The sequence below is a fragment of the Gadus macrocephalus genome, chromosome 21 (assembly GCF_031168955.1).
Source record: "Gadus macrocephalus chromosome 21, ASM3116895v1".
Lineage (NCBI taxonomy): Eukaryota > Metazoa > Chordata > Actinopteri > Gadiformes > Gadidae > Gadus > Gadus macrocephalus.
Genome location: NC_082402.1, coordinates 9,362,665 through 9,379,313, shown reverse-complemented (window position 1 = coordinate 9,379,313; position 16,649 = coordinate 9,362,665). Strand labels below are relative to the sequence as shown.

The following is a 16,649-nucleotide window of genomic DNA, read 5'->3' as shown; positions in this document are numbered from 1 at the left end:
GAGCATGTGGCGTGTAGATGCACGGTAAGGCGTGCGTTCTGTGTGTGTTCTTATCTTTCCGTTTGTACAGGTGAAAACAATTAAAGGAAGGATAATAATAGGACATGGATATGTGTCAGAGGGACAGCAGCCTTCAAGCCCCCTTGCTTTCACAGGCCTGCCCTCGACTGTGCTCAGCGCAGATAACATTTCGGTCTGCCCATTTAATGGAGCGCTGTCTCTGAGTGTTAGTGTTTTCTGTACGTTTTTGACAGGCTGAATATGATTGAAGGCTACCTGTTTTGGTCAAACAACGGACTGCTTTCTGTTTTGGTTGGATATTGTTTCCATCGTTTTGAGCTTTGCTTGCCATCATCAGTAGGAGAATTAATAGAATGGCCCATTGCTATTAAGCTCATTTGTCACCTGTGGTTGCCTACAAATAACCCAAACCCCTTCTACATATGCTGTAATATTTAACGTAAGAACAACAGTCTAAAGCCGAGGGGATGTACAATCTTCATTGTTTGATGAAATGAAAGGATATTGATGTGATGTTTTCGACAAAATAATGAAGTATGTTTTCAGTGGTTAAGTGATTATCATTAATATAATATTTGTTTTCTTGATGTTTCCTTATTAGGGATAACAAGTGATCTGCAAACACTAGATTCCATCCTGACGTTCCTCTCTTGGTAGGTGTACTGATTACTTTACTCTACTTCTATTAATACGCACAACCAATTTATGTGTGTGTGTGTGTGTCTGTGTGTGTGTGTGTATGTGTACACGTGTGTGTCAAACAGCATTTCCACATTGATGGAAATGCTTTTCAATGTTCCCTCTGGTCTAACATTCCAGTTATACATGCTGTGCATTTCCAACTATTTAAATTAGGTCGAACAGTATTCCACAAAAAACATCTTGAAAATATTGCACAACTAAAGCAAGATTAATTATTGAATTAGTCCAGCGCTTAGACAGTCAGACACTGGCCATAATTATTTTGGTTTCACTGGTTGGCCTTATGTGTTCACGCTCTCAAACTAAACAACCTCCTTCATAATTTCTCTCTAACAAAGCCTTACACACAGGCAAAAACAAATCTAAAAAAAAAAAAAATGGCAGCAAAAAAAAGTTTTATATTTATATTTTAACTATTATATATACATTTTTATTCTATAACATTTAGCAATAAGATTCTCTCAAGTTTCAATCCTGCTCAGTAATAACATGACGGAGAAATTCACTTAGATAAATAATAGCATAATAAATACTACAGTGTTATACTTGCTGTACCCACTTTTTCCCCATGTTCATTAAAAAATGAGTAAAACCAGTACTATTAAGAGCTGCGGTGTTCCCACTGCGAGTTTGCCTCACTTAGGCCCAATGCCTCAAAACACAACTGTCAGATAGGACGCTCCATGGGCAGTGCAATGGAGCCTCACCCCCGGCCCCCGGCCCCCGGCCCCCGGCCCCCGGCCCCATCACCACCCCCTCAGCTCTGTGGCGGCGGGCCCCGGTGGCCCTGCGTCTGTGAACCGGCTCCACCACTGACTGACAACACCATCTTCTTGGAAGCCAGGCCAGGCACGGAAAGAGCCAGAATTTCTTTCCCTTTCTGTTCTTTTTCCCCCTCTCCTCACCAGATGAGCAGTTCAGTAAAAGAAACATTCTCGCTAAACAAATGAAGCGTGACACTAAGTACAAAAACAGGATTCTGAATTTGGGTAGGCTTTTAAGGGGCGACGGCAGCCGCATAACGGTGATTGGACTGGTTACACGGAAGGCGGGTGATCCGCTGTCAGCTGCACTGGGCCATCAAACCAGTATAGGGCGTTGGATTATTGGTTATAAGTCCTGAGAGTGGAAACTGTGGTCGTACAGGGGAATAAGCACCGAGGCTGCCGTCTGCCGCCCTCTATTGCTACAGCCTCTTTCCACTTCCTTCTCTGGCCAGAACGTCAGGCCTCGGCTCTTCACAAGTCCCTTAATCCCCCCGCGCTAAGGAGTAGATGTTAACTCTGGCAAAAATAGCCTCATCCACACCACCGTAATTCAAAGGTACACTGAGGACCTGAGGATTTATTGTCGAAGGCAGACTCAACCACCTGAAACCACAGCATACGGCAAAACACTGGACGGATAAGGTGTAGCCGGCACCTGTAGTCACGATCACTAAAAGCTACTTTATTTCAATACTCTTCTTTTACTGGTTAGTTGTATGACATCACCATCGGGGTTACGGTTAGCGTTACGTCATTAGGTTAGCGTTACACATTTATTGTTTCCTTCTTTTACGAGTGATGGCGCGATTGTTTTGGTCCCACTCTCAGGGCCCGCTCTGAATCCGAGTTCTGGGCTCCATGTCAGCTGCATGCAGCGGGAGCAGGCAGACTCTTGGAGGCTGTGCGTTTTCAGTACTCTCAGCCTGCTAAGAGGACATATCAACTGGAAATCAGCGGCCCTCCGCGAATATAAAACTCGATAATCGTACATTTCTGGTCAGCAGGTCGTCGGAAAGAGGAAAAAATGTGTGTTTGTGTGTGTGTGTGAAGGGGGAGGGGGGTGCGCGGACGAGGGTCAGGGGGATTGACTGCTGTCCACCGCCACAGTTGCTGTTTCACTCAGTTCTCGGAAGGTAATAAATTACGATGCATGCATGATTTTTTTTTCTGCCTCTCTTTTCCCAAACGATCCATTATATGACACTGAATCAGCGGTCAGGGGTTGAGTGGTCTCCTACGCCTCTTCACGTGCAAAGCACACACACACACACACACACACACACACACACACACACACACACACACACACACACACACACACACACACACACACACACACACACACACACACACACACACACCCTTCCCCCCACACAGGATGCCAGAGACTTGGATGTGCAGGACAGCATTCTGGATGTCAGAGATGACTAAATCCAGAAGTTTCGAAACCTCTAGATCTTAAACACAGCTTTGTGCTTTTCAATGAACAAAGAAAAAAAGTTCTACATCATATCCAAAACAAACCTTTTGCTATTCAGACCAAGTAATTCAGATTTTTTTTATTTAAGAGGTCCTCCATAAATGTATTAAACCTGCATAATTTTTCACTGCAGCATCAATTTTGTTAGGAGTTTGTGTGGTGAAGTTTTCTCCACAGACCATCTAGTTGGGAAATTAAATATGTTTTACTGGAACCGGATTTAACAGGAATAAGATGAGGCATTCATAAGAAGAAAAAAGTTTTGATGAATACATGAAAAAAAAAATGCAGTGAATTGATTAATCTATAGATTGATGGGTTATTTTCTTTAGACAGTTAACAATATATTTTTTAATGAAATTAATTAATTTATATTTAAAACTTGTACTACATAGTGCAGCCTTAACATTTCTTTAAAGGCATCTCATGATAGTAAAAGTGTTATTTACTGTTCACCACACACAGTACACAATACAGCAGTGACAGATCTACATCATGTACTCCTAAAAGCAAAGGCGTCGCCGTTACAAGTAGCACAGGTACAAGCTGATTCACACAGGATATGGAGGTGAACGCTGCTGATCGAACAACAGTAGGAGTTGACCCAAGCCATTTGAACACACAGATATTTAACTGTTTAAAGTGATGATGGATGACCTCGGGTGATTTGCCACCAAAGAGTGCAGCCATCTAGTACTGTTTGCTGCAACCGAGTATAATTTACTGCAATCTAGGGTGTGTTGTGTTACTGATGAAGATACTTGGCTGGGACAGTTGCTGCTGCAAATGGTAGATCAGTTTCTAAAGTGTTGACGTTTGTGTAGCTAAAGTGTAGCTGCTGTATCTTGGGTCCCATGCCTGAACTTGCATTGCTCAATTTTAGTGACCTCCTTTTCCACTTACCTCTTTCTCTTGCTCTCTCTCTCTTGCTCTATCTATCGCTCTCTCTCACTTAAAGCTAAGTGACCGGCGTTCTTCTGGGCTTCGGACCCTATAAGCCACTCGAGTTGAACACATTAATGAGTTCGGTCCCACCCTCTTGTGAGGTTGACCCTCAGTACTGGGGTGCTCCCCCATGAGGGGATGAGATTAGCTAGTATGTGACGAGATGGTGACAAATCTCTCACCCCTCCCCGCCGCTCCGACAACCCTGATTGCGACGAGAGGCCAAATCAGACTGGCCCCCCCGAAAGAACCAAAAAAAAAAAATGAAACCAAAACAAGAACGAAAAGAAACAAAACAAAACACCAGCAGATTCAGCCAGGAAGCACGGTATCCATTTCCCACTCTGTTTGCCTGCCACCTGTTGGACATGATCATTACCGCAAAGTGAAGGGGGAGCGAGGGGAGGCTAAGCTGGCCACATTTACATCAACAAGCTGGGATAAACCTGTCTAATTATCCCCCACGGTCCTGGGGCCTGGCCCCCGGCTCCTCTCACTGAACACGGCCCCATTTGCCAGCCTGGAGCGGGGCCAGGCGCTGCAGGCTGGTATCTGTAAGCACATCCTAATGACAGCTCTCTCTCAGTACACAGTCTTCCTAATTACCCCGGGTAGCCCATAGACCTTCTGGGGCGTTGGTCCAGCCACGCCAAGGGTTGGGTCTGGGGAAGGTCAAGGCCAGGTTTGATGGCGTGAGCTGGGGAAAGGTCTGCTTATTGTTGTTTGTTGTTAGCCCGGCGTACGCTATTGGGCGGGGGGCGGGGGGGGGGGGGGGCGGCGTGCAGGTTCCCACCAACCAATCTTTGAGAAAGAACAGAGGAAGGGGAGATCCGATAAGAGGGATTAAATCGCATTCTGAAACTTGGTCGGATGCAGATGCACTAATCTTTTTTCCTTGGTGATTAGTTTGATGGTCATAGTCAGATTTGAATACGGTGCGTACATTCAACTTGGTGTGAAAGCAGCTCGGCTCACACAAGTGAACGACACCCAAGCTAAGTCAGCCCTTGTGAGGGACTGCCAGAGCAGAGGGTTGATAAGCAGCCACGACCAGGAGAAAGTCTAAACAAAATGTGAGCGGTTTGCACCTGTGCATAAGAGTTTTGATGGGTATGAACAAGACGGGGTGGCGGTCGTCTCGGTACGGGCGCTTGGGCGGCTGGGTGGGCAAATCGGAGGATCAGCAGCGTTGCAGCAACCCCTGGGAGGCAGCATTAAGGTCTTAATTAGGACGCGAGGGGAGAGACTTGGGAGTACTCGGGCTCCGAAGAGAGGGAGGGGGCGGGGGGCCGGGGGGAGAGCGGACCGGAGGCGATCGTCTTTCCCAGTTCAAGGCTAATTGCCGAAAGGCGATCTGACATGGAGGCACAGGAAGACATGGAAAGTATGTAATAAGTCGGCGTGAGTTCATTTCTAAAAAGCTCCTGAACTAATTCGGTGCATCCCCATTAGTCCACAGGGCTCCTTTATTAAGACATCACAGTAATTAGGGGCCGTGCATTTCCGCAGCCTTCTATTCCTACCAGCGTCGTGGACTCCCTTGTTACATGCTCTCACGACCAGAAACACTGAACAGCTGTAAGACATTGGTTTTAATGCCAGACCAAAAAAAGGCATGCGATATGTACGGGTTTAAAGAAGAACTGTTGGGGAGGGGAACGTTTGCGTGTTTTCCCTGTTAAATTAGAATGACTCATAAAGATGTCCGCTATAATTCTGATACTAGGCCACTTGTAATGACCTCTTAAAGGCCTCCCAAAGCGCCCCGACCAGCGTCCAAGAATCTGTTTGCCCTCCGCATCTCCAGAGGGCCAGCAGCTGTGGCAGATATGATTACTACGACTGTAGACATTGGGGTGCGGGTCTGAAGACGCTGAACGCACGTTTTATTCCTGCGCCGTGTCTTAATGCAGACATAATGTGCTCGTGGCGCTAACTTGATCCCGGTAGCAAGCTGTTTACGTAATATACGAATACAACAAACAAATTGTATATCTCATATGGCTGTTTTCTCTTTTTTGGTGAACTGTGATCACCAATATATTTAATAGCTAGTATGACACATTTCACATTTAAAACAAAAGACGTTTTTATTAAAGGAGCTGGCTAATGGATTTATAGTGTGCCGCGTGATCACTGGCTCCACATCACCGGGGGTATTCTCACAGTGCCTGCATTGTAAAGGCTACACTGTGGTCACTGTAAAAGCTAGTAAATATGGTCCACACATTTCCACCAGCCATCTGCGTTGCGGAGGTGTTTATTAGCCAAAAGGGCTGACACGTTGTGTGGCATGTGGTGGTCCACTTTAAATCTGCATATTAGTTACGTTGTACAGTTATCAATCATACATTACAACTAAAACTAGCACGGCGGTTATCATAGCATGACAGAACGACTGTTTGAAAAGAACCCACAGAATTTAATTGCCTGTTTTTTGGAAATTACTCTTGGAGCCCCGAAAATATGAATTCCTCCCGATTTTGTGGTGCTCTGCATCGTAGATTATCTCTGTCCCTGGTGGGGATTAGAATAACGGGCCAATCAAAAACACATCAGCGTTTTTTCCTATAAGCACCTTTGCACGGAATCCCAGTAAAATAAAATAACCATCCATAATATAAACCTGTGACGGGCTCCTTTCACTGACGACATCGTCAAACAGTTCTCCTCGTGGATGAAAAATCCCTTTCTGGCCAAATTTGTGTGACCTAAGCCGCACTGCTGTTCCAAAGATCATCAGAAATGATTCCCTCGACGGTGGGCTTTCGAGAGCAGTATAACGCAACCCGGCCCTAATAAAAAATACAGGTGCTTTTCTTTTCTGTTAAAATATATTTACAGACGTCTGTTCAATTAGTCATAAAACCAAATGCATTTATTTATTCTCCCCTTTCTCGCAGGACGTGTGACAACCACGAAGGCGACGACGCAGAAGGCACTAGGTAAGGACTTCATTTTCTATAAGTTCATCGCAGTAAGTATTTCAGCGTTTTATTGTAAACGACTCGCCGGTATTCCCTGAAACATCAATGCTCGCTCGTACATCTCCCTGGTAAATAATGACCGCTGGCTTTCTGGAGCAGCTGAATGTGCACGGGGTTAGCCCCATGCACAATTTCCATTTGAAATAGGAAGACGTGGGTCCTCCGGGAGACACTCAATTGAAACTAAGGCTGTGCCTGATGGACCACAGGATATGCCTGCAAATTTAGACGTATCAAAATGGCGAAAAAGTCTGTGAGTGCCCATTCATATAAACTGAATGCCTTGTAATGTTCTCAGGCCCCTCGGAGTATAGTTGCAAGGTTGAGGAAAGACTACAGGAAGAGCAGAATGGGTTTGACATAACTTTACTTTAGTGCGCTGCGGGCCCTCCCCCCTCCCTGTAGTTTAATGTTGTATTCCACTGGGTCCCGGAAGGAAGCAGCCCAGTAAATCCCCACTGCTCGACTTAAAAAGGAAATGGCATCTGAAGACAGGTGAAAAACGGAAAGATAAATACAACCAGGCCCCCCTCGCCTTCCCGTCCAGAGAGAGATCCCCGAGCCACACGATGTAACAGTGCATGCCTGGGGTATAAATATATCAAGAAAACGGACTACAATGAATAAATAATATCCAACTCTCTTTTGCAAGTATAATGACATTTTTAACAAAGGGCTTATGCCGTCACGGAAACCTGAATTATTCACACATGAGATAGGGGGTGTATCTTTTTTTTGGAGCCAATTTGACAATGAGAAATTAAACTGATGGGGGGAGTGAGGGAGGCTGAGGGAGGGCAGAAGGGGGGGGGGGGTTGTGAGTTAAAGGCTTTAAAAACCCACACAGGAGAAACTCCAACGGGGAGTTGGTGAATTAGGAAGTCTTCACTTAGTGGGCTGTAATGAACTGAGCCGATGTGCACCTCCGTGCGGTGCAGTTTGACATTTTCCCTTTTTTTTTTTATTGGAGGAAGTAGGTGGGGGTTCAAACGTAAACAATGAGAACCTGTGCAGCCGCCTCAACTGCTCCCAGAATGCTTTCAAAGGAGCCTCCATATGGTTTGGACATTTGAACGGAACCCCGGTGCTGCCATTTCAAGAGGGTGTTGATGTTTTCCTTCTTTTTTTTCGCTCTTTGCCTTCGTTTTCACTGCCAACTCGGCTACAATGTAGCAGAGCTATAGCCAGCTGCCTTCAGTACATGGACATTGGTTCAGCCAAAGAAAGAAGCAAATAATGTTCATGTGGTGCATGCCTGTGTAGTTGTACAATTACACCAAGGGTAGTACATTGGTTTTGAAAGGTTGGAACGTTAAATTGTCCAGCAAATAACCAAAACACATTATTTTAATGTGAATGCAACATGTGTTTCACTTTTTCCTTAAATTTGAATGTGGCAAAAACATTCTTCTTCTGGTATATGTCTTTGCTTGACTTTGGACTATAAAGTGATTGTAAGTAGTGAATAAATGTGTTTGGAAGATACTGCTATAATACTGAGTTCTAGTGATTCTGATATGTTAATAGAGTCATGCTCAGATCAAACATTTCAACAGTTGGCTCGGTCTCAGAATCTCATTATTCTTGACTTAAATGTAATCACAGGGCCTCTCTAGACCCATCATTGAAGAGCACAACAATTACGTATCAACTTTAATCATTACGGTTCATTTATTTTAAGCCTATTGAAATAAACTTGCTTGAGTGTTTCCAGGTGGCTAATAGTGAATATAGAAAACAACTCTTTATAAACTCAGCCGAAACGAGTCACAGTGGCAGGCATGATACACGAGGCATTACTAAACAAGAAGAATTCAACACACAAGATAACAGGGCAACAGGACAACAAGATAGGGAAAGTAACGATATGCTCTCCAGAATAGCGTTTATACGAAATAAGAGGCCATTGAAAAGGACGGCTCTGTGGACTCACAGTACGACTTTATAAATGATTTAACGTGCAAAAGAAGAAAAGTGAGCCCCCCTGTACTGACTGAACAAGACATCGTACAAATGTGCGTGAAAGCATTAAATAAAAGACCATGAAACCAAACTGTTTCAATGCTCTTAACATGCCATGACTGCGGACCATCTGTTTTCCCCCCTCGAGTCACAATGGGAAACCAGTGGAGAGGTCCTCAGCGATGCATAACCTCAATAAATATTGCCTTCCCCCTGGGGACCGCCTCCAATTTGTCCGGCGGTTATTCATTTGGGAACTAATAGTAGAAGACAGTAACCAGCTAAAAGAGGCCAATCGGAAAGTCGTCCATAAATCACGCTGACCCGGAGCAGTGGTTGGAATACCTCCTCCACAGAAAATCATCCTCTGCTTGACTGACGGTACACACTGACCACAGGATGTCCCAGTACAGGCCAACCTCGGTGGGGTTTTTCAGTGTGTGTGTGTGTGTGTGTGTGTGTGTGTGTGTGTGTGTGTGTGTGTGTGTGTGTGTGTGTGTGTGTGTGTGTGTGTGTGTGTGTGTGTGTGTGTGTGTGTGTGTGTGTGTGTCTGTGTTATTCAGTGCTCTGGTCCAGCTTTGAGAACTTGACCTTTCTTTGACCATGGAAAACAATTATACATTTTGTTTCTTGTGAGTAAGTAGAAACACAGGTTTGAGGAGCATCACTCATGCCTGTTGTCTGTCCACACCTGGCTTCAGATCAGCGTCCTTATCATTGACTAACACTACAGGATCATCATGGACTAACACTATAGGATTATCATGGACTAAACCTACCGGATTATCATGGACTAACCCTACAGGATTATCATGGACTAACCCTATAGGATTATCATGGGCTAAACCTATAGGATTGTGCCTCTGCTCCTTACATTTTTATTGAAATTAAAATACTGATGTTTGGTGACGTATAACCAACACTGCCTCAGAGGCAATCATTTATCACCTCACTATAAACACCCAGACGTTAACCAAAGCAGAATAGCTGTATATCAATAGTCATCTAATCCATATTCAGCGACAATTTTATTATCCTCATAAAATGCCTGCAACTGCTCTGAAGCACATAGAACTGTATTTGCAGCAGGCATTCTAAGAAAGCTTGTATTACTCTCAAACAGCCTCAAGATGAATGGGCTGGCACTGCTGAAGTGAGCACTTTTGCTTTCCTTTTTTCAGAAAAGGGAATTTTCCTCCGAAGTCCCGTGCCAAGAGCAAGAGGGGGAAAATCAACTCTGCTCAACTATTTGTCAACTCCCTTTAGAAACATTTAATAGTAATACAATTTATGGCTTCAGTTTCCAAAGGATACTGCCAGTGAAGTCCATCACAAAAAAGCAGCAATAAATGCTTTCATTGTATCCTCCATTTTGACATATCATGAAGCAAGGTTCGTCTGCCTGTCTGTCTGTCTGTCTATCGGCCTGTCTATCTATCTATATCAGTCTGTCTGTCGTCTGTCCGTCTGTTGTCTGTATGTCTATACATCCGTCCATCCGTCTGTCTTCCTATCCATCTATATCTGCCTGTCTGTCTATATCTCTCTGTCTGTCTATAGCTCTCTGTCTATCTGTCCGAAAGAGGGGAGGGAGGGGTGGGGTGATCTTGGTGATTATTTGACCAGATCGTCTGTAAGCAGTTTACCCCCTGCACCCCGAGCCCGGCCCCCAGCTCCCCTCTGAACCCCTCACGGAATAACGGGTCAGCAGAGAGACACTCTTCTCTCCGAGAGGACGAGCAACGACAGAACCAGATCGCTGTGGAGGAATCCACAGAAGTGGCGCTTCCCCGAGATGGAGTGAGCACATGGCCGCGGTGCTTCGGCTCATAGCCTGCATTCATAAGTCATCTGTGACAGCTACAGCTACGTCCGCCCGTGTGTCGAAACCTCTGACACCTCCCATAAGTAGAGGGCTTAGACAATAAGGATTATTGTTTGCTGCGTTATTGTCGTCACGCGGTGGCCTCATCAGGGGGGTCTTTGGTTGTATCATTGTATCCGTTTGAGTGATAGACCCCATCCTCCTCATTTTGTTTCCACATTATTCCATTACCGTAAAATTCACAAAACTGTCATAAAATATGTTAGTCATACCATGGACCCGAGTTCAAAGTGTAAAGAGTTTTTTTATTGGACAACATAGGATTGCCCATAATAAGATCATTAAACCGTGGCCTAGCGGATTGTGACTCTGACAGCGAGGAGGGGAAAGGGTACGCATGGTTGCAGTAAGTTATCATCCATGGCGGAGCTGTAAAAGCCAACTATGAATTAGTATGTATGTTCCTGTTGTTGGGGCTTTTTTCCCCGTCTTTTTCCCCCAGATTTCTTCTTTTTCCGACTCTACTGAAAAGGGAAATGCTCCTTATTTTCTCTTTTAGGATGTTCAATTTTCTCCCCGTTTTTCTTTTTGCGGCCACTTCAAATCCTCCTGTCGAACCCTTAAGCCATCAAACGGAGGATTTAGGGGCCCCCGGCGGCCGTCAGGGCTCTCCCGGTGAAGGGCCCTTGCGGGGGCCTCCGTGGCGACTCAGGCACCGGCGAGGAAAAAAACAAGTTTACAGGAGGGGGAGAAAAAAGGCGGCCTCCTAAAAATGCTGGCAAAACTTCCGATTCATATGCAGCATCAATCACCCCCCCTCTCTCGCCGCTCTCTCTGTCTCTGTCTCTGTCTCTGTCTCTCTCTCTCTCTCTCTCTCTCTCTCTCTCTCTCTCTCTCTCTCTCTATCCTGTTGTAATTATTGGGGGATATGCTGTAAATTTAGTGCTGATTTTGAATAGAGAAGAGAGTCACACGGGTTAAATGTTTCCCTGTTTATATAACGGCAGAGGGTGAGTCAATGTGAAGCAAAGGACCATCAGCCTTTCTTTGTTTGGAACGAATAACAGGAGGCCGATGCGGTCATCTAATGTTGCTAATGTTGTGTGACGTGACGGAGCAGGATTGCGTCTTTGACATTTTTTTATTGAACCTCAATTGTCCTTTTTTTCCCTTTTCGGTGGAAACATTTGTAGCTTTGCGTGCACGTTTTTTTAAATTATTTTTTAATTTTGACATCATGTGTCCACACCGAACTCTATCCAGGCTTGATTGGTTCCTTATGGGGGGCGTTTGCATTTGTCACGCTGTTGAATGTTAACTTAAAATATGTAAGCCTGGTAATGGTTATTGAGTGTCAGGTGGGAATATTGTAACATACATGCATTTCAATTGATATCAGACTGGACCACGAGGGACGTGGAAATGTGAAGACGTATGGTTTGTATATGTTTTGGATATTGTATAGTGCTGCCTATAGGTGTGGCCGAATGAAACCGTTTATTTTCCGAAATGGATATGAAATCTTGAATACGCTCGACCACACACCTACAAGCGCATGTCTGTGCACATGTGCGGATCACATTATGGGTCCTGCCAAAGAAGCCTGGATAATTTATGGGGGGAATAAATTCATAACTGCCTTCCTGAAAAACTCCAATCTAAACTCAAAAGGGTGGCACTGGAAAAAAGGCATTCCTTCTCCAAAATACAAAAAAATAATCGGACTTGAGTGACGTGAATCGTAAGAAAAAGAGAGAGAGAGAGGGAGAAGGCCAGAACCACCCCTTTAGTCCTGTCCTAAATCAGTCGCCATGACTGAGAGCGTTGACGAGTTTACAGTCAAGCAGGCGAACTTTGAACGGGCACCACGACTCTGTAGGGAAGCAGTAAGTATCAGCGCATCAACGTTGAGGCGTGCATCTGTCCTGTCCCCAGTGTGTGCCGAGAGAAGGGAGGGCGGCTCCGTCGAGCCGAGCGGACCCGCTGATGGTGTTCAGCTGACAGGTGGCCCGCGTGATGACGGACCCCTGGAAGCCACATGCACACCAGAGAAATAGTTCACACTGTACACTACATAATAGTAATAATAATAATAAGTGCTCACTGAAGGAAAAATGACCATGTTTTCGTGTTCAGCATTATAAGTTTAACCATTACCATAAAAGTGCGTAAGTAGGTTTATTAGAAGCCAAGAACGTCGGTCGTTCTCCACTCAGTTTTGACTGGTGCTCATGATGTCCGCCGAGGCCGTCAGCCCCTTCCAACTCCCGCTATTTCCCCACTCTTTAAAAAATCTCCCTGTGACTTGTTTGACTGCCAGCCCACACAAGGATGGGGGGGGGGCAAAATGTCTCCCTTGACATATCTGTTGGGACGCCAGGTTTCTATGGTAATGTCTATCACTGTGTATTTGTTCAGCCTGCTTTTTTACTACAGCAAAATACATATTATGCTTACTTAATAGGCTTCTGCCTCATGGAAGAAAAGTCATAGGAAAGTCCAGATCATCTCTTTCTTCGGATAGGTAAGAGATAAGGAGATTGTTTTAGAAGGCTGGTAGCTAGGCAGCATCCCAATGTTTACCGGGGGGGGGGGGGGGGGATCCTTTGAAAGCTGGGCTGGGTCCAGCTCTCGAGTTGCGCGGTTTAGGGTTAGTCTCACTATTTTGAGAGTTGATAGTTGGTACATGATGAGCGAGGGACAAGCCACTGTGTGTCTCTCAACAACGAGGACACTTGGTTTAAACTTTCAACCTGTTCTTATGTTGTAAATAGTCGAGCAGTTGGGAGTTTTTATGTACTACTGGTCGTCTAAAAGGGTGCAGAGGTCAGGCAGCGGTATGTAGCTGCAACTGTAAATGACAGGATAGTGGATTAGCTCGTCTTCCCCAGACACCGCGTGATGCTCAATTCCCACGCTAGGGCCTTCTAGGAAAAGGACAGCAATTAAGGACGTTGGGATTCTTAGCAGATTGCGTTTCTCGGGGTCAATAGCCATTATAGCCAGTGCAAAAGAGGTGATGGGGCTTCCACCTGTTTCAAAAGCATAACTATACTGACATCATGAGCCCAAACGGTGTATTTAGTTTCATGTTGTTGTTTAGAGATCTCTCAAACATATTGCTGTTATGATCTCGGGGTCGTCGATAGAGCCTGTAAAAGACAGCATTCAAACAGGACTTTCTTTGTTTTCTTCAAGTTTTGTCGAAACCTGCCATTCGATATGCGGTTATAACTAATGGTGTCCATTAAATGTCATTTTCACTAATAGGTTTCTCTTCAGTCTGTGTTACCCATAGCATGTATAATTCCCTTGGCTTGGGACCTTGCGGCTGCGCCAGGAACATTGATTTACTTTCCAAGCTAATTCTTCTGTGAATCGAGAGCAGAGCCGGGCAGACCCGGTCTGCCATGATGGCGGGCTGCCGGGACTCATTTACTTAAACACAGAATGAATTTCTAATCCTGGGTAAAAGTCTGGTCCGCGCGGAGAAGGATTCCCAGGTCCCCTGCTTCTCGGAGCCAAGCTGACCCGGATTCAGTCTCAAGAAGAGCGTATCTCCCCACCCACCCGCCCTAACCCCAGCGCTGGGGTTAGGGGGGGCGGGTGGGTGGGGAGATTCTACTTGATCTGTTTTGGCGCTCGTATAATTATTTGGAGCAAGGAGGAGGACCTTTACTTTTGGCCGCCCCTCCGCATCTAATATTTCACGTGCATTTCAGGCCTCAAATTCATGGATTCATTCATTAAGCTGTCCGACATTTCTGAAGTCAGATGCATGTTCTGAGGGGGGAGACGTCCCACCCAGCCGCCACGGTGGCCCCAGTAATAATCATGAACCAAAAAGTCATAAAAGCACAGAGACAGGTTTTTCCAATGCATGCTTACAAATAAATGAGTGGTCCCCTTATGATGATTTTCCATAATAACATTGACATAATAACTAGTATTATATTTAATATAAATAATATTGTATTTAATACGTTCAATCATAAAAGGTGCGGAATGGACTTGGCATCAATGCTATTTCATAATCATATACAGTATATATTTGAATTGGGGTATAATCCCATGAAAATGGCAATTGTTGTCGCTAGCTGAATGACTCCCTTATATTTCAATAGGGAGGGGGTCCTCCGGGGGCTTCCATGTTGCCCCGCCATTTTTCTACAGTACCCCTGAAAGAACTTATGGTTGTAGAAGTTATGTTTTTTTTCATTTTAAAGGGGACTTATTATACCACCAGGTGTGAGTGTGATTAGCCTTACAAGCCGTTTCGAAAATCGGCCTAATATGACATCACTAGTGGGTGTGTCCACCTAGATCTGTGCTGGATAGATGAGCAATGTTTACTTCAGTCCACTGGGTAGGCTGGTAGATAGATCTATCCAGCACAGATCTAGGTGGACACACCCACTAGTGATGTCATATTTTCGAAACGGCTTGTAAGGCTAATCACACTCACACCTGGTGGTATAATAAGTCCCCTTTAAATCTTAACCACTGTTTTAACAATTTTCAGGCAACATATTCTTTTGCTCATTCATATGTGTCTGACCCCCTACTGCTCACAGTAGTGGCGTCAATTTCCCCTTTGAAATTGAAAATGAACATGAGAGTTTCCAGACTAATATGCGTGTTCGAATTGGTGTGGCGATGTCAGACTGATGACCTTTTGTTGTACAGACTAAATAGCTAAACTATAAATAACTCTTTCAAGGAACCCCTTCACTTGACACGTGGCTACCCGATTATTCAATAGGTACGTGCACAGCCGAGCTTAGCGTCTCATGCTACGTGAAAGACAGGTATTTAGTTGGTTGTAATCTGTTTCTCCACAGCTTGATGCAACTAAATCCTACATACTGCTCTTTTAAGCACTTTTTCAAGCATATAGAAACAAAAAACACCATAAATTGTCTACATCTCCAGTTCCATATAAAAGTTTTATTTGATGGGTTATTGTATGTGATTCACTCTGTAACTCCATCACTGCCATCACTTTTATTGAAATTGGTAACTTTGGTATCTGCTGCCATTATTTATGTTTAAAAGGATTGTAAATACTGAATGTCAAAATCTGTCAACTCAAGACTTCTGTAAATCAACGTGGCCTGTGGATAAAGGTAAGCTGCATGGAAGATCTACTTTTGAACAAAATTGATGACTGCAGGTTTCACCTTTTTTCCTCTTGCACATCATATATTTTATTTAGTTGTTATTTTCTTCTTTGATCTCCCATCGGAAACAAGTTAAATAGCAAACCTTTTCATCATGCTGAGCCATCAAAGACCAGAAGGCCTAACCATCATCCTCTGAATGCGAGTGGAGGAGCCCTGCTTTATAGCCCTGTTAAAACAATAGATATATTTCATCAAGAATGAAGGCAAACGTTTCACTGGAGATGTTTCATTCCCATAAATCTCCCACAAACTGGCAAAGGAAAATGAAGAGTGTGTGTGTGTGTGTGTGTGTGTGTGTGTGTGTGTGTGTGTGTGTGTGTGTGTGTGTGTGTGTGTGTGTGTGTGTGTGTGTGTGTGTGTGTGTGTGTGTGTGTGTGTGTGTGTGCGCGTGTGTGTGCGTAGGGGTCGGGTATGTGTAATGTGTGTGGGTTATGTGTGTGTGTGTGTGTGTGTGTGTGTGTGTGTGTGTGTGTGTGTGTGTGTGTGTGTGTGTGTGTGTGTGTGTGTGTGTGTGTGTGTGTGTGTGCGCGTGTGTGTGCGTAGGGGTTGGGTCTGTGTTATGTGGGGTGTTCTATGTGTATGTGTGTGTGTGTAGGGGTTGGGGTCAGTGTGTGTGTGTAGGGGTTGGGGTTGGGGTATGGGTGTGTGTGTATGTAGGGATTAATGTGTGTGTGTGTGTTGGTTGGGGTCGGGTTTTGTGTGTGTGAGTGTGTATGTGTGTAGAGGTAGTGGAGGTGGGGGGGGGGGCTGTGGGGAAGTGGAGGTGGGGGGGGGGGC

The 16,649-nt window shown here is 44.8% G+C and overlaps 1 long non-coding RNA gene across 1 annotated transcript in view; it reads left to right on the top strand.

Moving 5' to 3' along the window:
- The window catches only part of LOC132450304 (uncharacterized), a 14,196-nt gene extending 6,543 nt beyond the window's left edge, over positions 1 to 7,653 (top strand). Inside the window, exons 2-3 of the long non-coding RNA XR_009523821.1 lie at positions 623 to 674; positions 6,819 to 7,653. This is a non-coding gene — a long non-coding RNA (uncharacterized LOC132450304). The remainder of the gene's footprint in view (positions 1 to 622; positions 675 to 6,818) is intronic.
- The last annotated feature ends 8,996 nt before the right edge of the window (positions 7,654 to 16,649 follow it).